The 18,373-nt window shown below is 39.3% G+C and overlaps 1 non-coding gene across 1 annotated transcript; it reads right to left on the minus strand.

Moving 5' to 3' along the window:
* Positions 1-17,421: 17,421 nt before the first annotated feature.
* LOC115522703 lies at positions 17,422-17,614 on the minus strand. The gene has a single exon (XR_003971575.1). It is a non-coding gene; the product is annotated as a U2 spliceosomal RNA (small nuclear RNA).
* Between the last annotated feature and the right edge of the window lie 759 nt (positions 17,615-18,373).

An 18,373-nucleotide genomic window follows, 5' to 3' on the forward strand; every position in this document is an offset into this window, starting at 1 on the left:
GGCCAGTAAAAAGACAGAGTTCCTCACAAATCAATATGGTTGAATAGTTTTCTGGTAATTCTTAAGCAGCAATCTTCTTTATGAATAAAATTTATTTTAAGTTATATGCAGATAGAAAAAAAATTAGAAATGGATTGTCTGCAGTTTTTCTTATCTTAAAATAATAAATATGATTAGATGGGGGGGGGGGAAAGAGCCCCAAGGAAGCATTGAGATTTTATAGGTTTGGAAACTACTTTTCCTTTTAAAAAGTCTTTTTTTTAACTTAAAGACAAGTTTGATTTATTCCATTTCCATAGTTCATCTATTTACTACCAAAATAGACATTTTTTTATAAGTTTAACATGTTATGCTTTTCCCCCCTTTTTTAAAATAAGCTACACACCCCACATGGAGTCCAAGGCGGGGCTTAAACTCATGACCCTGGGATCAAGAGTGGGATGCTTAACCAACTGAGCCACACAGGCACCCCACCCACATGTTATACTTTTTATTATAAAATTTGTTTTTTAGAAAAGTACTGAAGAGGAAAAGTTATTGTAAGTTTCTTCCATTTGGCTCAACAGCTATAAGAGTTTGAACTAATTTTTAGTGATGGGTAACTACATATCTGGATGCCTGGGGAAGTCCAAGATTCTGGTTTCCAAATAATGACCCACATAGCATAGTGACCTACCTGGGATAGATCACTTTTTAACACACTCTGTCTATGTGACAAAATTATTTTCAATAATCACAAAATGAAAAGAAGAATAGCAAAAAAACTGAAAAATTTTTATTATAGTATTTACTTCCAAAAGTAATCAAGTCAGTAAAAAACAAAGTAAATATTATGGTACAAAAAAGGATTGGATTAATTCTGTTTAATTTCATTATAGTAGGTCATTGAAATTTTTTATTTTATTTTTTATATGTATATTTTTTTATTTTTTTTAATTTTACATCCAAATTAGTTAGCATATAGTGCAACAATGGTTTCAGGTGTAGATTCCTTAATGCCCCTTACCCATTTAGCCCATGCCCCCTCCCACCACCCCTCCAGTAACCCTCAATTTGTTCTCCATATTTAAGAGTCTCTTATGTTTTCTCCCCCTCCCTGTTTTTATATTATTTTTGCTTCCCTTCCCTTATGTTTATCTGTTTTGTCTCTCAAAGTCCTCATATGAGTGAAGTCATGTGATATTTGTCTTTCTCTGACTGACTAATTTCGCTTAGCATAATACCCTCTAGTTCCATCCACATAGTTGCAAATGGCAAGATTTCATTCTTTTTGATTGCTGAGTAATACTCCATTGTATATATATATACCACACCTTCTTTATCCATTCATCCATCGATGGACATTTGGGCTTTTTCCATACTTTGGCTATTGTTGATAGGACTGCTATAAACATCGGGGTGCATGTGTCCCTTCGAAACAGCACACCTGTATCCCTTGGATAAATACCTAGTAGTGCAATTGCTGGGTCATACGGTAGTTCTATTTTAATTTTTTGAGGAACCTCCATACTGTTTTCCAGAGTGGCTGCACCAGCTTGCATTCCCACCAACAATGCAAAAGAGATCCTCTTTCTCCGCATCCTTGCCAACATCTGTTGTTGCTTGAGTTGTTAATGTTAGCCATTCTGACAGGTGTGAGGTGGTATCTCATTGTGGTTTTGATTTATATTTCCCTGATGATGAGTGATGTTGAACATTTTTTCATGTGTCAGTTGGCCATCTGGATGTCTTCTTTGGACAAGTGTCTATTCATGTCTTTTGTCCATTTCTTCACTGGATTGTTTGTTTTTTGAGTGTTGAGTTGGATAAGTTCTTTATAGATTTTGGATACTAACCCTTTATCTAATATGTCGTTTGCAAATATCTTTTCCCATTCGGCTGCCTTTTAGTTTTGCTGGTTGTTTCCTTCGCTGTGCAGAAGCTTTTTATTTTGATGAGGTCCCAGTCATTCATTTTTGTTTTTGTTTCCCTTGCCTCCAGAGACGTGTTGAGTAAGAAGTTGCTGTAACCAAGATCCAAGAGGTTTTTGCCTGCTTTTTCCTCGAGGATTTTGATGGCTTCCTGTCTTACATTTAGGTCTTTCATCATTTTGAGTTTATTTTTGTGTATGGTGTAAGAAAGTGGTCCAGGTTCATTCTTCTGCATTATGTTGTCCATTTTTCTCAGCACCACTTGCTGAAGAGACTGTCTTTATTCCATTGGATATTCTTTCCTGCTTTGTCAAAGATTAGTTGGCCAGACATTTGTGGGTCCATTTCTGGGTTCTCTATTCTGTTCCATTGATCTGAGTGTCTGTACTTGTGCCATAAGAAAAAATTTTTTTAATATTTATTTATTTTGGGTAGACAGAGAGACAGAGTGCAATCTGGGGAGGGGCAGAAAGAGGGGGGAGACACAGAATCTGAAGCACGTTCCAGGCTCTGAATTGTCAGCACAGAGCCCAACTCGGGGCTCCAACCCATGGACCATGACGCTTAATCAAAGTCAGATGCTTAACCGACTGAGCCACCCAGGCACCCCTATAGTAGGTCTTTTTTAAAAGGATGGGGGACATATAAAGAAATCCTTCCAAAATTTGTGACTATAAGGGGGTCACACAAGGGTTTTTGCAGTGATGGAACAATTGTGTGTCTTGATTATGGTGGTGGTTACACAAATCCTCACCTGTGATAAAACTGTATAGAACTGTATACTCACCCACAAATGAGTGCATGTAAAACTGATGAATGTGGAATGAGGGCTGTGGGTTTTACCAAGGTCAATGTCCTGGTTTTGATATTGCACTATAGTTAGGTTAAGATTCCAGCATTGGGATAACCAGGTGAAGGGTATCAGGATCTCTTTGTACTATTTTTCACAACTTTCTGTGAAACTATAAGTATTTCAAAAATTTTTAAATTCTTTGAAAGCTTACATACTGTGTGATTTCATGTTTTTGATATTATCAAAAAGACAAAAGTATGGCAGCAGAGAACAGACAGTAGCTGCCAGCAGTAGGGAAAGGATATGACTACAAAGGAGGGTGACTGCAGGGAGATTTGGGGGGGGTGATAGAACAGTCCTGAATCCTGATTGTAGTTGTGATTACAGCAATCTACACGTGTGTTAAAATTCATAGAACTATATGCCAACAAAATGTCAATTCTATATGTTAATTTTTTTTAATTTGGTCATTATCTTACATATTTTTTGAAAACCGTTGAGAGCTTTGGAATCAGTCACTTTCACTTCAATATTGGAACACTGATTTTACTTATATGAGGAATCCAGAAAACAAAACTAGCAAACAAACAATACAGAAACAGATTCATAGATACAGGAAGCAAACTGTTGCTTATCAGAGGTGGGAGAGGTTGAGGGAGAAGGGGATTAAGAGGTACAAACTTCCTGGGGCATCTGGGAGGTTCAGTCCTTTAAGCATCATATTCCTGATTTCAGCCCACGTCATGATCTCATGGTTCATGGGATCAAGCCCCAAGTCAGGCTCTAAGGTGACAGTGCAGAGCATGCTTAGGATTCTCTCTTTCTCTCTCTCTCTCTCTCTTTCCCTCCTCTCCCCCCACCAAAAATAAAGAAACATTAAAACAAAAAAAGAGGTACAAACTTCCAGTTATAAAATAAGTCACCAGTATGTAATGTACAGCATAGGGAGTATAGTCAATAATACTGTAATAACTTTGTATTGTGGTGGATGGTATCTTATCAAGGGGATCATTTCATAAAGCATAAAAATATCAAATCACTATGATGTACACCTGACACTAATAAGATACCGTAGGTCAATTATACTTGAATAAATAAGTAAATATTGGGATATTGGACAAGTTGGTCTCAGTTATCTTATCTGTAAAATATTAATATTAATATCTACCTAATGATAATGTATATAAAGTTCTTAGTATATTGCTTAACACTGGGAAAGCACTGAGTGAATAGCATTACTTTTTTTTTTTTTTTTTTTTTTTAACGTTTATTTATTTTTAAGGCAGGGAGAGACAGAACATGAATGGGGGAGGGTCAGAGAGAGAGGGAGATACAGAATCCGAAACAGGCTCCAGGCTCTGAGCTGTCAGCACAGTACCCAACGCGGGGCTCAAACTCATGGACCACGAGATCATGACCTGAGCCGAAGTCGGACGCTTAACCGACTGAGCCACCCAGGCGCCCCTTATTTATTTTTTTTATTTTGGGAATTCATTCTGTAAGGAAATTTAGAATAAGCGAAAGAAATTACTGGATGTTTCTAATGAAAAATTGATTTCCTAGAGCCCACCCTTTGCTTTATCTGATTCAAGCTTTTCACTGAGCTATTTTATAACTCAATTTGTATATAGGTGATAGCAATGCAAAATAATTACCTAGTGTCATGCAGATAAAGTCCATGGTGGAATTGTGGTGTGGTGGTTTAATTTGACTTCCCCCCACACCCTTAAAATCCCCACCTAAGTGAAAAATGCCAGTTTTGTGTCCCTTTGTGAATTCATTTCAACATTTCTTTACTCCATATAAAATAGTGATTCTTAAAAAAAAAAGAAAAAATGGTGTTCTTTTGACTTTTCCTTTGAACCCAGTTATAATGCATTTCCAGTTTCTTCACTAAATAATGAATTAGGTAAATTTTTAACATGGGTTCATTTTATATCTGCTCTTTTTGAGAGACGTGATTTTACTGTTTTTAGAAATCTATCCTTTAGCAATTTTTAAAAAAATGTTTATTTATGAGAGATAGAGACACCATGAGTGGGGGAGGGGCAGAGAGAGAGGGAGACACAGAATCTAAAGGAGGATCCAGGCTCTGAGCTGTCAGCACAGAGCCCAATGCAGGGCTCGAACTCACAAACCATGAGATCTTGACCTGAGCCGAAGTCGGACCCTTACCGACTGAGCCACCCAAGTGCCCCTTCTTTAACAATTTTAAGGCCAGAAAATACTGAAAGGCAATGTGAAAGTGTAATAAAATCACTCTGTGCAGCATCTTATATGCTAAGTCATTTTGGCTATTCTTAATTATCTGGAATTTTAGTATCCTATAAATAAATAGTCTAGATAACCAAATAAAGTTTTTTGTTACCTTTACTAATAATGCTTTCAACAGAGAAGGTCCTTAATAAATATTTGCTAAGTGAATCAATTAAATTGGTATTTCATCTGAGATCACTCAGATGGAAAGAGCCTTTAGCTTTTGTATTCACAGGCTGAGGCAAAAATCCACAAACTCTTCATTATTTATTTATGGTCATTCTGAATTTTATCTGATAATATCGTTAATCTAAACTATGGCGGGGTGGGGGGGTGCGGCCTGTGTAGCTCAGTCGGTTAGGCGTTGACCCTTGATTTCAGCTCAGGTCATGATTTCACAGTTCCGAAGATCAAGCCCAAAGTCAGTCCCTGCTTGGGATTCTCTCCTTGCTCCTCCCCACTCACACTTGCTCATGCTCTCTGTCTGGCAAAATAAAATAAACATTAAAACAAGTAAACTGTGGAGATATTAGAAGATTACTATACACTTTTGCCCCTCACAAAAACTTTTCCCCACCACTACCCCACAGGCAATCATCGTTTGCACTGTTTTTTTTTTTTTTTCAGTTAGAGTTTAAAAAGGAAAACTTTCCTTTTTATCGTCACCATCAGAAAACCACTGAAGTCCCTGGTAGAGGTGAGGAGAGTCTGTAGGCACTAACCTAACAGCAGGAATAATCTGAATGTCTCAGGTGAAACTGAATGCTTAGAAGGAATTCAAATAAAATTTCAAAAAAAAAAAAAAAAAGGAGGAATGAAAAAATAGTTCTAATTGGATAAAAGAGATTTTTCAAAAAAAAAGCAGATGGGGTGGCGGTTTCTAAGAAAGCATTTACCTGACAATCCGCCATGGGGGTGGCTGCAGAGCCCCAGTTGATTTTTGTGTACTCCTTGGTGAAGACAGAATGATTATGCCTTGGCACAGTTTTAAAACAGGAAGAATGAAGGTTTTAAATCACTGTTTTATTGAAGGAAAACCGTAGTCTGCACCAGAGGATTCAAAAAACCCAGGAAGTGAAGTGTAGCCAACTGCTGCCTGGGGGTTTGGTGGGGGGCGGGGAGTGGGCCAGGTCTGTACCTGGATCCAGACCAAGTCTGTTTCAAGTTTATTTGATTGAGAATTTCACTTTGAAAAGAGTACTTCACGGGACCTTTGGGAGCTGTCAAAGGCTGCCCCGGGGCAGAAGATTAACTACTCTGTGGACCGGCAGGGAAAAGCCTAGTAAATCAGAGGCCCCTTGTTTGTGGGTCTGTGGGCTTACAGGTGGCAATGTAACAGGCTGTGCCTCTCTGCGGGTGCCTGCGGGACTTCCCAGTTTATGGGTCAGAACTAACCGTGTGGATGGAAAGGAGCATTTGAATCCATTCTCCAAACTGCAGATTGAAAAGTGGGCTTGAATGAGGCTGCAAAAGAAAAGTTTCCTTGAATTATCTATCTTCTGGAAGGATCCCCAGGAAGTGGGTAGCAGTGGTGGCTCCTGGGGAGGGGAATAGCCCTTTTGTGTCTTATTGAGGGGGGCGGTCAAGTGTGGCAGTTAAAAAGCATGACTCTAGAAGCTTCGGTCTGTCCCTTGGTTGTTGTGTGAGTTTTCAACCTGAAGTGGTCTCAGCTGTAAAATGGGGATTATCATGAAGATTAAACAAGTTAATTATATGGGAAGTGGAACAATGAACATAGTGCTATACAACTATTGGCTTTATCATTACATGTATTTCATATATTACTGAAAAAAATTAATTTTATGTTTTTATAAAGCATTAGAAACATTTTTATAAAGCAAATAATTGTCTCACAATCTCTGATTTCTGGGATTTCCTTTTTATGAATAACATTTTCTTACAGTTACACACAACTATAATGCTCCTTCCTCCCTCTGTCTCCCTTCTCCCTTCTTTTCATTTCTTTCTCATGATTCTGCTCTGCCAGTGCAAGACTCCCTTTAGTTCTGTAGTGGCGTGGAAGGGTGAAAGGTCATTTTTATCAGTCAGCCCCCATAGCTTGATTCTCCAGATATCACCTGACTACTCCCCAGAGAGCTTTCAATAGTAAAGGAAATGAAATAATATTTACTATCCCACTCAGGCAACTCCTGCATTATAGGTACCCCCAAAAGGCAGGAGGGTGCTGTTGTCCTCCATTTTATTATGCAGTTGGTAAAGGCAAGGGAATGGCTTCTCAAATTTATGCCCAAGAGCATGGATGTTAAACTAGAACTACTACCCTCCTTTCTTCATTAAAAAAAAAATTTCAAATATACAAAAAGGTAGAGAGAATTGCATAATGAACCCCCATATATCTAGCACCTAGATTTAACGATGTTAACTTTGCTATATTTGCTCCTTTTTTCCCTTGTTTTAAAGAAAATTATACAGCATGACTCTTTTCCCTTCTTTCCTGCTTTTTAAAAAACAGCTTTATTGGGGCACCTGGGTCACTCAGTTAAATGTCTGCCTCTTGATCTTGGATCAGATCATGATCTCATCATGGTTCATGGGATCAAGACCTGCATCAGTCTCTTAGCTGACAGCACAGAGCCTGCTTGGGATTCTGTTTCTCCCTCTCTCCCCCCACCCCCCCCCACTCTCTCTGTCTCTCTCAAAATAAATAAACTCAAAATAAAAATAAAAATAAAAAGCAGCTTTATTGAGGTATACTTCACATAGCATATAATCACTCATTTAAAGAGCACAATTTAATGTTTTTTAGTATATTTACAGATGGATATGTCCAACCATTACTAGAATCAATTTTAAAATTTTTTTTTTTTAATTTTTTTTTCAACGTTTATTTATTTTTGGGACAGAGAGAGACAGAGCATGAACGGGGGAGGGGCAGAGAGAGAGGAAGACACAGAATCGGAAACAGGCTCCAGGCTCCGAGCCATCAGCCCAGAGCCCGACGCGGGGCTCGAACTCACAGACCACGAGATCGTGACCTGGCTGAAGTCGGACGCTCAACCGACTGTGCCACCCAGGCGCCCCAATTTTAAAATATTTTTATTGCCCCAAAAAGAAACTTTAAGTTCTCTAGCTGTCAACCCCACTTCCCTCCACATCCCCAGCCCCAGTCAACTACTAATCTACTTTCTGTCTCTATTATACATTTACATATTACATAGAGACATTTCATATAAGTGGAATCATAATTTATGGTCTTTGTGACTGGCTGCTTTCATTTAGCATAATATTTTCAAGGTTTACTCATGTTGTGGAATGAATCAATACTTTATGGCTGAATAATATTCCATTGTTTAGATATACTATATTTTATTTATTTATTCATCAGTGGATTTTTTTTTCTACTTTGGAACTACTGTGAATAAGGCTGCTATGAACATTGGTCTACAAGTAAAATGACATTTTACCCCTCATTTTTTAATATTCATCTCAAAGAGATAAGGACATTTCCCCCCATAACCACAATAGCATCCAAATTACCAATCATCAAATAACTCAATTAAAATACAAATTTCTCCAGCTTCCTCAAAATGGCTTAGGTTTATTTGCTTAAATCAGTATCCAGTCACTACAAAACTTCAATATATTAACATTTCATTGTTATATTTCTTGAATATCTTTTTTTTTAAGTTTATTTATTTATTTTGAGAGAGAGGGTATGCATGGGACAGGGGCAGAGAGAGAGGGAGAGAAAGAGAATCCCAAGCAAGCTCTGCACCATCAGAGCAGAGCCTGATGCAGGGCTCAAACTCACGAACCGTGAGATCATGACCACAGCTGAAATCAAGAGTCCGATGCTCAACTGACTGAACCACCCAGTGGTCCTTTGATTATCTTTTAGTAGAAGAGTTCCATATCTCCCGCCTTTTTTTCCTGACTGTTGGCTTGATAAACAGCCACATCTTCCTTTAAATCACCGTTTGGCAACCTATAAGAAAACAGCAGACGGGGTTTACAACAGCCTCAATTCTAGTTATCTTCATCCATTGTTTTTGTTTATTTATTTATGTTTTAATTTATTTTGAGGAAGACATAGAGAGTGTGAACAGGGGTGGGGCAGAGAGAGGGCAAAAATCTCAAGCAGGCTCTGCTGTCAGCGCGGAATTCGACTCAGGGCTTGAAGCCATGAACTGTGAGATCATGACCTAGGCCAAAGTCAAGAGTCAGAAGCTTAACCAACTGAGTCACCCAGGCACCCCCTCATTCATTGTTTTTGTAATGCATTTGAATCTCTGTCCACAAAGTAAGTGTAACTTTCTTTTTCTATATAGAACTTCCTTTGCGCCCTGCCCTATTCTACTAAATGGTGGAAACTTAATCATGATGGGATGGGCTTTCATCTTTTTCCAGGGTGGTGTCCAAGTTCCAGGGAATTTACAGAGTGTGGACCCCATGTGAAGGGGTCTCTGGACTGCCATCTCTCCGTGGCATCCCCTGAGACATCCATACGGCCCTCTGTCTACTCAGCTCATGCAGATCAGTGTTAGATCAGGTCCCCCTCAGCCTGGAACAAGATGTTCTTAGGTCATCTGGCTCTTTGGGCCTTGTCAATGATATTCTTGAGCACATAAAAAATATTCTATGGCTCCAGGGGCACCTGGGTGGCTCAGTTGGTTAAGCATCCAACTCTTGATATTGACTCAGGTCATGATCTCGCAGTCATGGGATTGAGCTCCGCACTGATCGTGGAGCCTGCTTGGGATTTTCTCTCTCCCTCTCTCTCTCTGCACCACCCCCCCCCCAAATAAATAAATAAACTTTAAAAATATGTATTCTATGGCTCCAATTTTCAGTTGGGATATTGGACATTCCATAGAGTTATTTTACGTTTGATTATCCAGACCTGTGCTGTGTAATGTGGCCTCCAACTACAGGTGGCTACTGAACACATGACTGAAATATAGCTAATCTAAATTAGGATGTGCTATGACTGTAAAATACATACTAGATTTCAAAGACTTTGTACAAAGAATACAAAATATCTCATTAATGATTTCTATATTGATTACATGTCAAAATAATATTTTAATATATTAGGTTAAATAGAATATTTTAATAAAACTAATTTCACCAGTTTCTCTTTACTTCCTTTAATGTGGCTACTTACTAAAATATTGAAAACTATAAGTGGCTCAAATTATATTTCTGTTGGACAGTGTGCTGGTCTAGACTTTCCACATGGCCATTCCTTCCATATTCTTCTAATGCCACACTGAAGCAGGTGTTTTATTAACTGGTGTTTTATTAACTCTTCAAGCTCTATTCTGGAATTGGGATTTGGCAAGGGGGGATTCAGCAGACCCCTTGCTCTGGAGGGAACAAACACCAGTATCTCACTTGCTTCCTTTTCCTCAACTTTCCTTTCTCTTCCCAATTAGACCATGTTCAGTCAGGGAGTCAGTAAATCAGCTCTTCAGCTGGCCTTCCAAATCTGCTGTTTATACCCTAGCTGAGCTTTTGAAAGGCAAAAGCCAAGTCATTTGACTTCAGTTCTATTGTGTTATTCTTACCCCAAGGCAGTCTGTGCATAGAACACCCTAGCTGCTCCCAGAATGGGGGAGCTATTACAAAGAAGCAGGAAATACTGAGAATGAAAACTGCATCAGTTACTATACCAAACATCACCCATTATCTGTCATTCCAGAAATGTGCAATGATTCTGTGTCAAATGCTGTGCTAAGATCTGAGAATATTAGGATGAATGAGATGAGACCCAGGTCCTACTATCAGAGACAGCAGGTCTAATGGATGATTTAAGAATGTGAATCCAGGGGAGCTTGGGTGGCTCTGTTCTTTGAATGACTGACTCTTGATTTTGGCTCAGGTCATGATCCTAGGTTGTGGGATCGAGTCCCAGGTCAGACTCCATGTTGAGCGCGGGGCCTGCTTAGGATTCCCTACCTCTCTCTCACTCTCTCCCCAACCCCCCCCCTCCTCTGCTCACTCATGTGCATACACACGCTCTCTCAAATAAAAAAATATATATATACATAAATTAAGTAAGTAAAATTATTTTTTAAAAAAGAATGTGAATTCGTAGGTGCAGTGGAATGTTAAGAGGCGCTGCAGCTGAAATATGTTTAGGATATGGTTGGGCACAAGAAAAGGGCTAGACTAGCCACTTGTGCTGTAGGGTGGGCACAGAGCAACCAGGAAATACAAGTCAAAGCACTATGGAAACTAAACTCTTTCTTATGGACTGTTTTAGTGTCTCAGGAAAGTCTCTTTCTGGGCCTTAGTTTCCTTTACTGAGAATAATGTGGATGATTTTGAGCTGTCCTCTGTACTGCAAAGCACTGTTGTAAAGGGGAAATGTTCAACAAATATACCAAACTATTAACATGGTTTGGCTTTGGTGGTGGGATTATGGGTGACTATTATTCTATTCTTAATATTCTGAATTACCCAATTTTATATAATGAACAAGTATTGCTTTTATAATCAGTAAAAAAAAAAAAAAGGAACAATTTTATTTTAAATTTTGCCTTTGCTGCCAAACTTCTTGAACTAGTGGTCTATACTGGCTCCCTCTACTTTCTCCCCAACCACTGAATCCAACCATTGTAATCTGGCTTCCACCCCCTCATCCAAAGGTCTCCAATGACCTCCTACTTGCTAAGACCAATGACCTCTTTTCAACCCTTGTCCAACTTGACTTCTCCACAGTATTACCATAGCCCCTTAAACTTTCTGAAAAGCATTCTTTAAGTCATAGTGGTAATGTACCTATACCACAAAAAATAAAAACAAAAACAAAACCCAGCATCTGCAATGCCACCACAATAATCCAACAACGGCCATTTTGGTATATTTTCTGGTAGTCTTTTCACTTAAGCATATTTTTTACATCACTATGGCATAAATGTAAAACCAATTTTGAATTTACCACCTCCTTGAAACTCTCCTTATTTCCCCAAAACAATTCTTTCCTGGGTTTTGAATAATTCACCCATCTCTCAAGCTTGTACATGAATGCACTAACGTGTATAAAATCTCCTAAAATGTTCATTAAAATTCAGATCCCTGGGCTCCATTCTATCTGGTCACTTGTATCCTATTTAATTAGGATTGATTTGGCCTCAAGAGCCTATGTTTTCTGCTTTCTGTAGCATGTGGCCCAAAGACCTTACTGAAAAACACTGTAGCAGACACATACACCTTCACAGCAATCAGCTAACCAAGTAACCAAAACCCAAAAACAACTTTGGAAACCCAAACCAGTGTTTCCTAATCATCAGATTCTCTAGGGCTAGAATTTGAGTATCTGTTGATTTTTTAAGCCCTCCTTGTGATTCTGATGAACCACTGCCTTAACTACAACCATGCTATTCTGTTTGCATTTCTCTGAACACTTCCAAGGCTCAGAGCTTTTGTTCGTGCTATTCCCTTGGCCTGGATTCAGTTCCTTCTCACATTCATCCTTGAGCCGAGCTCGAAGGTGGTCTCCTCTATAAAACTGCCAGAGGCTTCTCTTCCATCTCCTCTATCTTCCTTTTCCACTCACAAATTAAAGTTAGTTATATAATGTCTATGACTTTAGGCTGGGCAATGAGCTACCTGGATATATTTGTTACCCATTTCTGGTAACAAATTACTCCAAGACTTAATGGCTTGAGAGAAAAATAAAATTTTATGATTTCACAGATCTCACAGCACCTGCCATTCAGGAATTGAGAAGCAGCTTAGCTGGGTAGTTCAGGCTCAAGTCTTTCACAAAGTTGTGGTCAAGGTATATACCACAGATGTAGTCATCTGAAGGCTTCACTAGGGCTGGAAAATCTACTTCCCAGATGGCACACTCAAGTGACTACCAAGTTGGAACTAGATGTTGGAAGAAGGCCTCAGCTCCTCTCCACAGGGATCTCCTCATGGGGCAGCATGCACATCCTCACAACATGATAGCTGGCTTCCTTCAGAGTAGGTCATCCAAGAGAGAGCAAGATAAGGGCTTGCAATATCTTTTATGACTTAGCCTTGAAGGTCATACAGCATCACTTCTGCAGGATTCTATTGGTCACACAGGCTAGCCACGATATAGTATAGAAGCTTATGCAAGGATGTAAATACCAGGAGGTAAAAATCATGTGGGGTCATCTTTGAGGCAGGCTACCACAGTCATTACCTATTCTTTGTTTCTATCTATCACCCTTTTCTTTCTGTGGGAAATGCATTTCATGTTGTACAACTGGGGTTGAACATTCATCATCTGAGGGGAAATCAGGTAACCTAAGCATGACCAATTTGAATATTCTAGTCCCCTGGCCAGAGAGTGGTTAATCAACGGGGCATGTGATCAACTTCAGCCAATCAGAATCTTCCTTGATTTTTGATAGATGGATTCTGAGAGAGAGAAAGTCTCTATTCCTCTGCTATTTTGAGCTCTGAGAATGATTTCAGCTGGAGCTTCTTACAGCCATTGGTTCAGGTCATGTTGGAAAATTTATCTTCAGTAAGGGAAAATGAGGCCAGAACACAAAGAGACAAAGATGAGCAGAGATGAAAAGATGAAAGGGAGTCCTGATGAAATAATTTGAGCTCCATTGATCCATCCATGCCTGAAATTTATGCTCAGACTTCACAGTTAATGTCAATAAATTTCATTTTTTGTTTAAGTTACTTTAAGTTGCTTACAAGCAACTTACTACAAGCAAAACAACTCCCAACAAATCAGCAGCATCCATATCTTTTTTCTCTTGAATTTCTAGTGTTGGGTTCAATTCTTGGTCTCAGTTCAAATTTGATGAATAAATAAATTAGTTATCATATTTTTACATAAAATCAATCTGATTATGTGAATATTGGTGATTCTTTAAAAAAGAATTTGCAACTTGCCAAGGGGTAGGTATAAGAACCCTAAAAATCCTAGACCCTTGAAGTGTTTGTGGATCTGGCGGCCCCCAGAGCCATTATGTTAGTCTGCTGAGCTCATAGTTAGTTTACTATAGTCCTGTGATGTGGTTGAGTGAGTGGTTTGCCAGGATCCTGAGTAAACACAGAGCTAGGCTGAAAACAGAGGATAATAGGAGATACACACCATATTCCCTCCATGACAGGGAAATGGAAAAAGGCCCCAAGTAGACCTCCAAACACTCACTTCTATAAGATGTGGGTACATTTATGTTTCAGGAATTAAAGAAAGTAAATGGTAAAGGGCATCCATAGATTGCTGGCAGTGGGCTGGTGGTTTCTATGCCCTCAAAAAACCGTGACCAAAGAGGAACTTTGCAAAAGCAAGATGCAAGGTCAGTTTTATAGCTGCGGATAGAGAGTTTACCAAATAACTGTGTGAGTGATTGGATTATCCAGCTCTTGCCCTGCCTTAGGGATTGAAAGGAATAGAGAAAAATATGGCTTCATGAAGGAAGGTTTTGCTGTGACTGAGATCAGTAACCTCACATGTGTGAACAGTTGTTCTAGTATGGGATGATAGAGAGAGATATAAAAGGAAGGAAGTCAAATGTGGAAGAGAGAGAAACAGCTTGTCTGCTGCCTGCCTTTTTCTTCAAAGTCTCCTAATACTCGGCAGCTTTGTTGCGTCTAGGAGAACTGTTATACACATCATCAACTAAGTGACAGGTCTTTATTTTTAATTCATTGCAGAAGCCCTGCTGCCCAAATGATGCCTGACAGAAAAATCTCTTGTTGGTAAGGGCCTTTTCTCAAGCCAAGGAAAACCTCAGAATTCCTTAGTTTTCCCCCTGGGCTCTTACAGCAAGTCCAGTTTTCTTTAACCCTGTAGACTCCTGTGGCTCCTGCTTACATGGAGACGGTTATTTTTCAGAAAGGAAATTCTGGTTTCTAGAACACTGAGAGCCTGGATTTTGGGGTTAGACTCTCTGGGTTCAAATCACTGCTTGTCCACTTACTCGCTCTGTATGATCGAGGACAGGTCACACTTTGTGCCCCTGTTTTCTGGTTGGTACAATGGAGTTAAGAATATGATTATAGATAGTATTTCTTCATCGAGTTGGGGCAAGTATTAAATGAATATATGTATATGTTTATGTATAGGGAGAGTTTAGAACACATATAATTTATATAGTAAGTCCTATATCATTTGTCCTAAATCAGGATCCAGCCACACTTCTTACTGACTCAGGTGACAGAATCCTGCATTAAGTGGCAGGCACAGAACTAAACAAACACCCAAACCTAGAGCACCATTCTGGACTCATCCAAAACTTATGCCCCATTTCTTTAAAGGTGAGATTCTTGGGGCTCCTGGGTGGCTCAGTTGGTTGAGCTACCGACTTCAGCTCAGGTCATGATCTTACAGTTTGTGAGTTTGAGTCCCGCGTCAGGCTATGTGCTGACAGCTCAGAGCCTCGAGCCTGCTTCTGATTCTGTGTCTCCCTCTCTCTCTGCCCCTCCCCCACTCATGCTCTGTCTCTCTCTGTCTTAGAAATAAATAAACACTAAAAAAAAATTTTTTTTAAATACAGGTGAGATTCTTGTTCAGTACACGTACCTCAAAAAATCATGTGTTTCACTAATAAAAATTATTTCTAGCATCTCTTATGTTAAAGAATAAATCCTCTAGTGTAGATTCAGAAATGAATAGTTCAAGGAGCTGTAGTAGCCACAGATTCCAAGTCCAAGTTCTGATTAGAGCCCTTTGGTGCTCACAAACCACCCCCTAGAGTTTGTATTCCCCATTAGAGCACTTTAAAATGTTCATTAACAACTCCTAGGGTGAATATTAAAACTAATTTTTAAAGTACTCACATATATCTTGCTGCCTAAACTGAAGTATTTAAATTGTGATAATAATCACTAAATGCCTGTGAAACCTTCAGACCAAAACTTGATTTTTTTTTTTAGGTGACAGTCTACCTATTAATTCTGAATTTTTGAAGACAATTCATAGATTCCTCATTAAAGATGAATAATTAAAATAACACTAGCTGATGAAATACTCTTTGCAAGAAATATTCACAGCTTTTGATTTTATAATCACTGAAAAATGTGTTTTCAGACACGTGGGTGGGTTGGAAGCAATTCTACATGTGATTCAGGCACTTCAGAGGTGACACTAACTAGAGTTCTTTAATACCAGGATTATCAGTGGGAAGTGACCCTCAAAGAAATAGATATTTGATGAAGCAAGTGGAATTCTGGAACTTGAATATCAATGTATTGACACAGAAGATCTTTTAAACTTTTACTGTCTACAGAACAACTTTGGTTTATGGTAAAAAGCCATGCAGCCAAAACGGTGGAACAGAGCTCAATGCCATGTTTATTTAGGACACACTTCACTCCCTTGCTTTTGAAATTGAACTAAAAGTAGGTCACAGTAGGCAAAATATTAAAAGAAAATATAGATATTTATTTTTAGTGTCCTTGATGGTACATAAGTTTGGCTCTAGTTAATTGCACAGAGGGCAGCAGGGGGGCACAGCTTTTCTGCAGGATAAGAGAGAGAAGGCAGAAGGGAGGAAAGATTAAGAAGGGCAATTGCCAAAGACAAGATTTGTCTAGTTTGAAACAGATGGCATAGGGGCCCTGGCTGGCTCAGTCAGTAAAGCATGCAACTCTTGATATCAGGGTTGTGAGTTCAAGCCCCATGTTGGGTATAGAACTTACTTTAAAAAAAAAAAAAAAAAAAAAAAATCTTAAAAAAAAAAAATCTGAAGTGAATGGTGTATCACTAAAAATCTGAACCAAAGTTTTTTGGTTTTGCTTTTTGTTGTTGCATTGTTAGGAGTTAATGAAGGAACCTAATTATTGAGCCATAACAATTCATTGTGGTGGAAGCATGAAGCTGTTTACCTGTTTCCAGCTTCCTCTGGTGGAATCCCTGAGCAGTGGGTTCCCTTCATATCTGAATGACGGCCCCATCCAATTGTAAAACTTCCCAGTCCCATTGCTAATGCTCAGTCCTACTCATTTCTCAACTTTAGTCTCAAGAACAAAACAACACAAAGCTTCAATGTCAATCTAGTGGGAATGGGGGTGGGACATGTGTCTGCCTTCATACACCCATCTTCTTTCCCAGAGAGGACAACCCTAGTTTTAGGGGATGGAATGAGAGGTGGGATCTCTTTACTTGACTCCTTTGGGAGTCAACCCATCAAGGTTGCTGCTGCCTCTCTAAATGTCCACAGATTTTCTTCCCCACTACAGCTGCCCATCTTTGCCCTCCAGGGGATCACATGTGCTGCCACATAGTCTCTTGACATGGGGTCTGGCTCAGGCTCAGCTTATTTTTCTTTCTTTCAGCTCAGGCCTCTCCCTACCCAAGTGGTCTGCTTGTACAATGTTCTCTCGGACGTGATACTGGCAAGGTGGCTCAAGCGCAGTTACTTTGTCTACTCCACTTACAGGAAATTCTATCCTTGCAGGACAAATGGTGGAAATGCAGTCTGGAGCCTCGTGAAGAGTGAATTAGAGCACTTTGTAGGAGACAAGGGGAACAATAGAAAATCATCTGTCATTAACTCAAAGGAATGCATCATTCCTAGAAGTAATGCAGTTCTAGGCTGAGGCAGGGAGTGGATAGATCAAGCGCCCAACCCATCTCCTAATTGTAAGCAGTAACTTAATGCCCAGTATACAGGAAGAGAAAACATCGGATGCTTTTAATTGGTGAGAAGAGATACTGCTTTTGATTTTAGCTAATAGGCACAGAAGAGATAATGGTTCTACTTAAACCACACCTTTCCCTTTCACACTTGAGGCGGAAGCTACCACCTCCAGAGCTCCCCACATCTCTCCAGTGCTCTGAATCTTGCCCTGATATTGCTCTGAATTGTTAAAATGCTCCTGAAGAAAAATCTTTCTCGTCAGAAATGATTAGTTTTGATGTGTTCTTCCTGAGACCTGATTCAAACACCTCGTTTGTGTACTAACTCACTAACTGAATTGCTCAGCTCCATCCTCCCAGCTCCCATATTTTCTGTACCTCTCTGGGAGTCAAGGGACAACTCTGGGACTCAAGTCGATAGACTATTTTTGTTAACTTATTACTATGGGAAAATTCCAAATTGTAGTAATCAAATTTCTACAATGGTTTCATAAATTGAGATGCTAATGAGATTTATCTGTTTTATTTGACTGAAACATTTCTTGCATGAGTCAGATTACGCTAAGCTATGCTGTGGTAGCAGACAGCTCCAAAATCACAATGGTTTGCTACAACTCAGATTTATTTCTTCCTCACGTGAATTTCCACTGTAAGTCAGCTTCACATACTCTTCACTCCAGGCCCTGGGCTGAAGAAATAGTCCCTATTTGGGAAACACCCACTGCCTGGCAGATGGAAATGAGAAATGGTTAAAACACAATGACTTTTACTTATTTATTCAACGTTTATTTATTTTTGAAGACAGCGAGTGAGTAGCAGTGGGGCAGAGAGAGGAGGATAGAAGATCCAAAGCGAACTCTACACTGACAG

This window comes from Lynx canadensis, chromosome C1 (genome assembly GCF_007474595.2).
Source record: "Lynx canadensis isolate LIC74 chromosome C1, mLynCan4.pri.v2, whole genome shotgun sequence".
In the NCBI taxonomy this organism is placed as follows: domain Eukaryota; kingdom Metazoa; phylum Chordata; class Mammalia; order Carnivora; family Felidae; genus Lynx; species Lynx canadensis.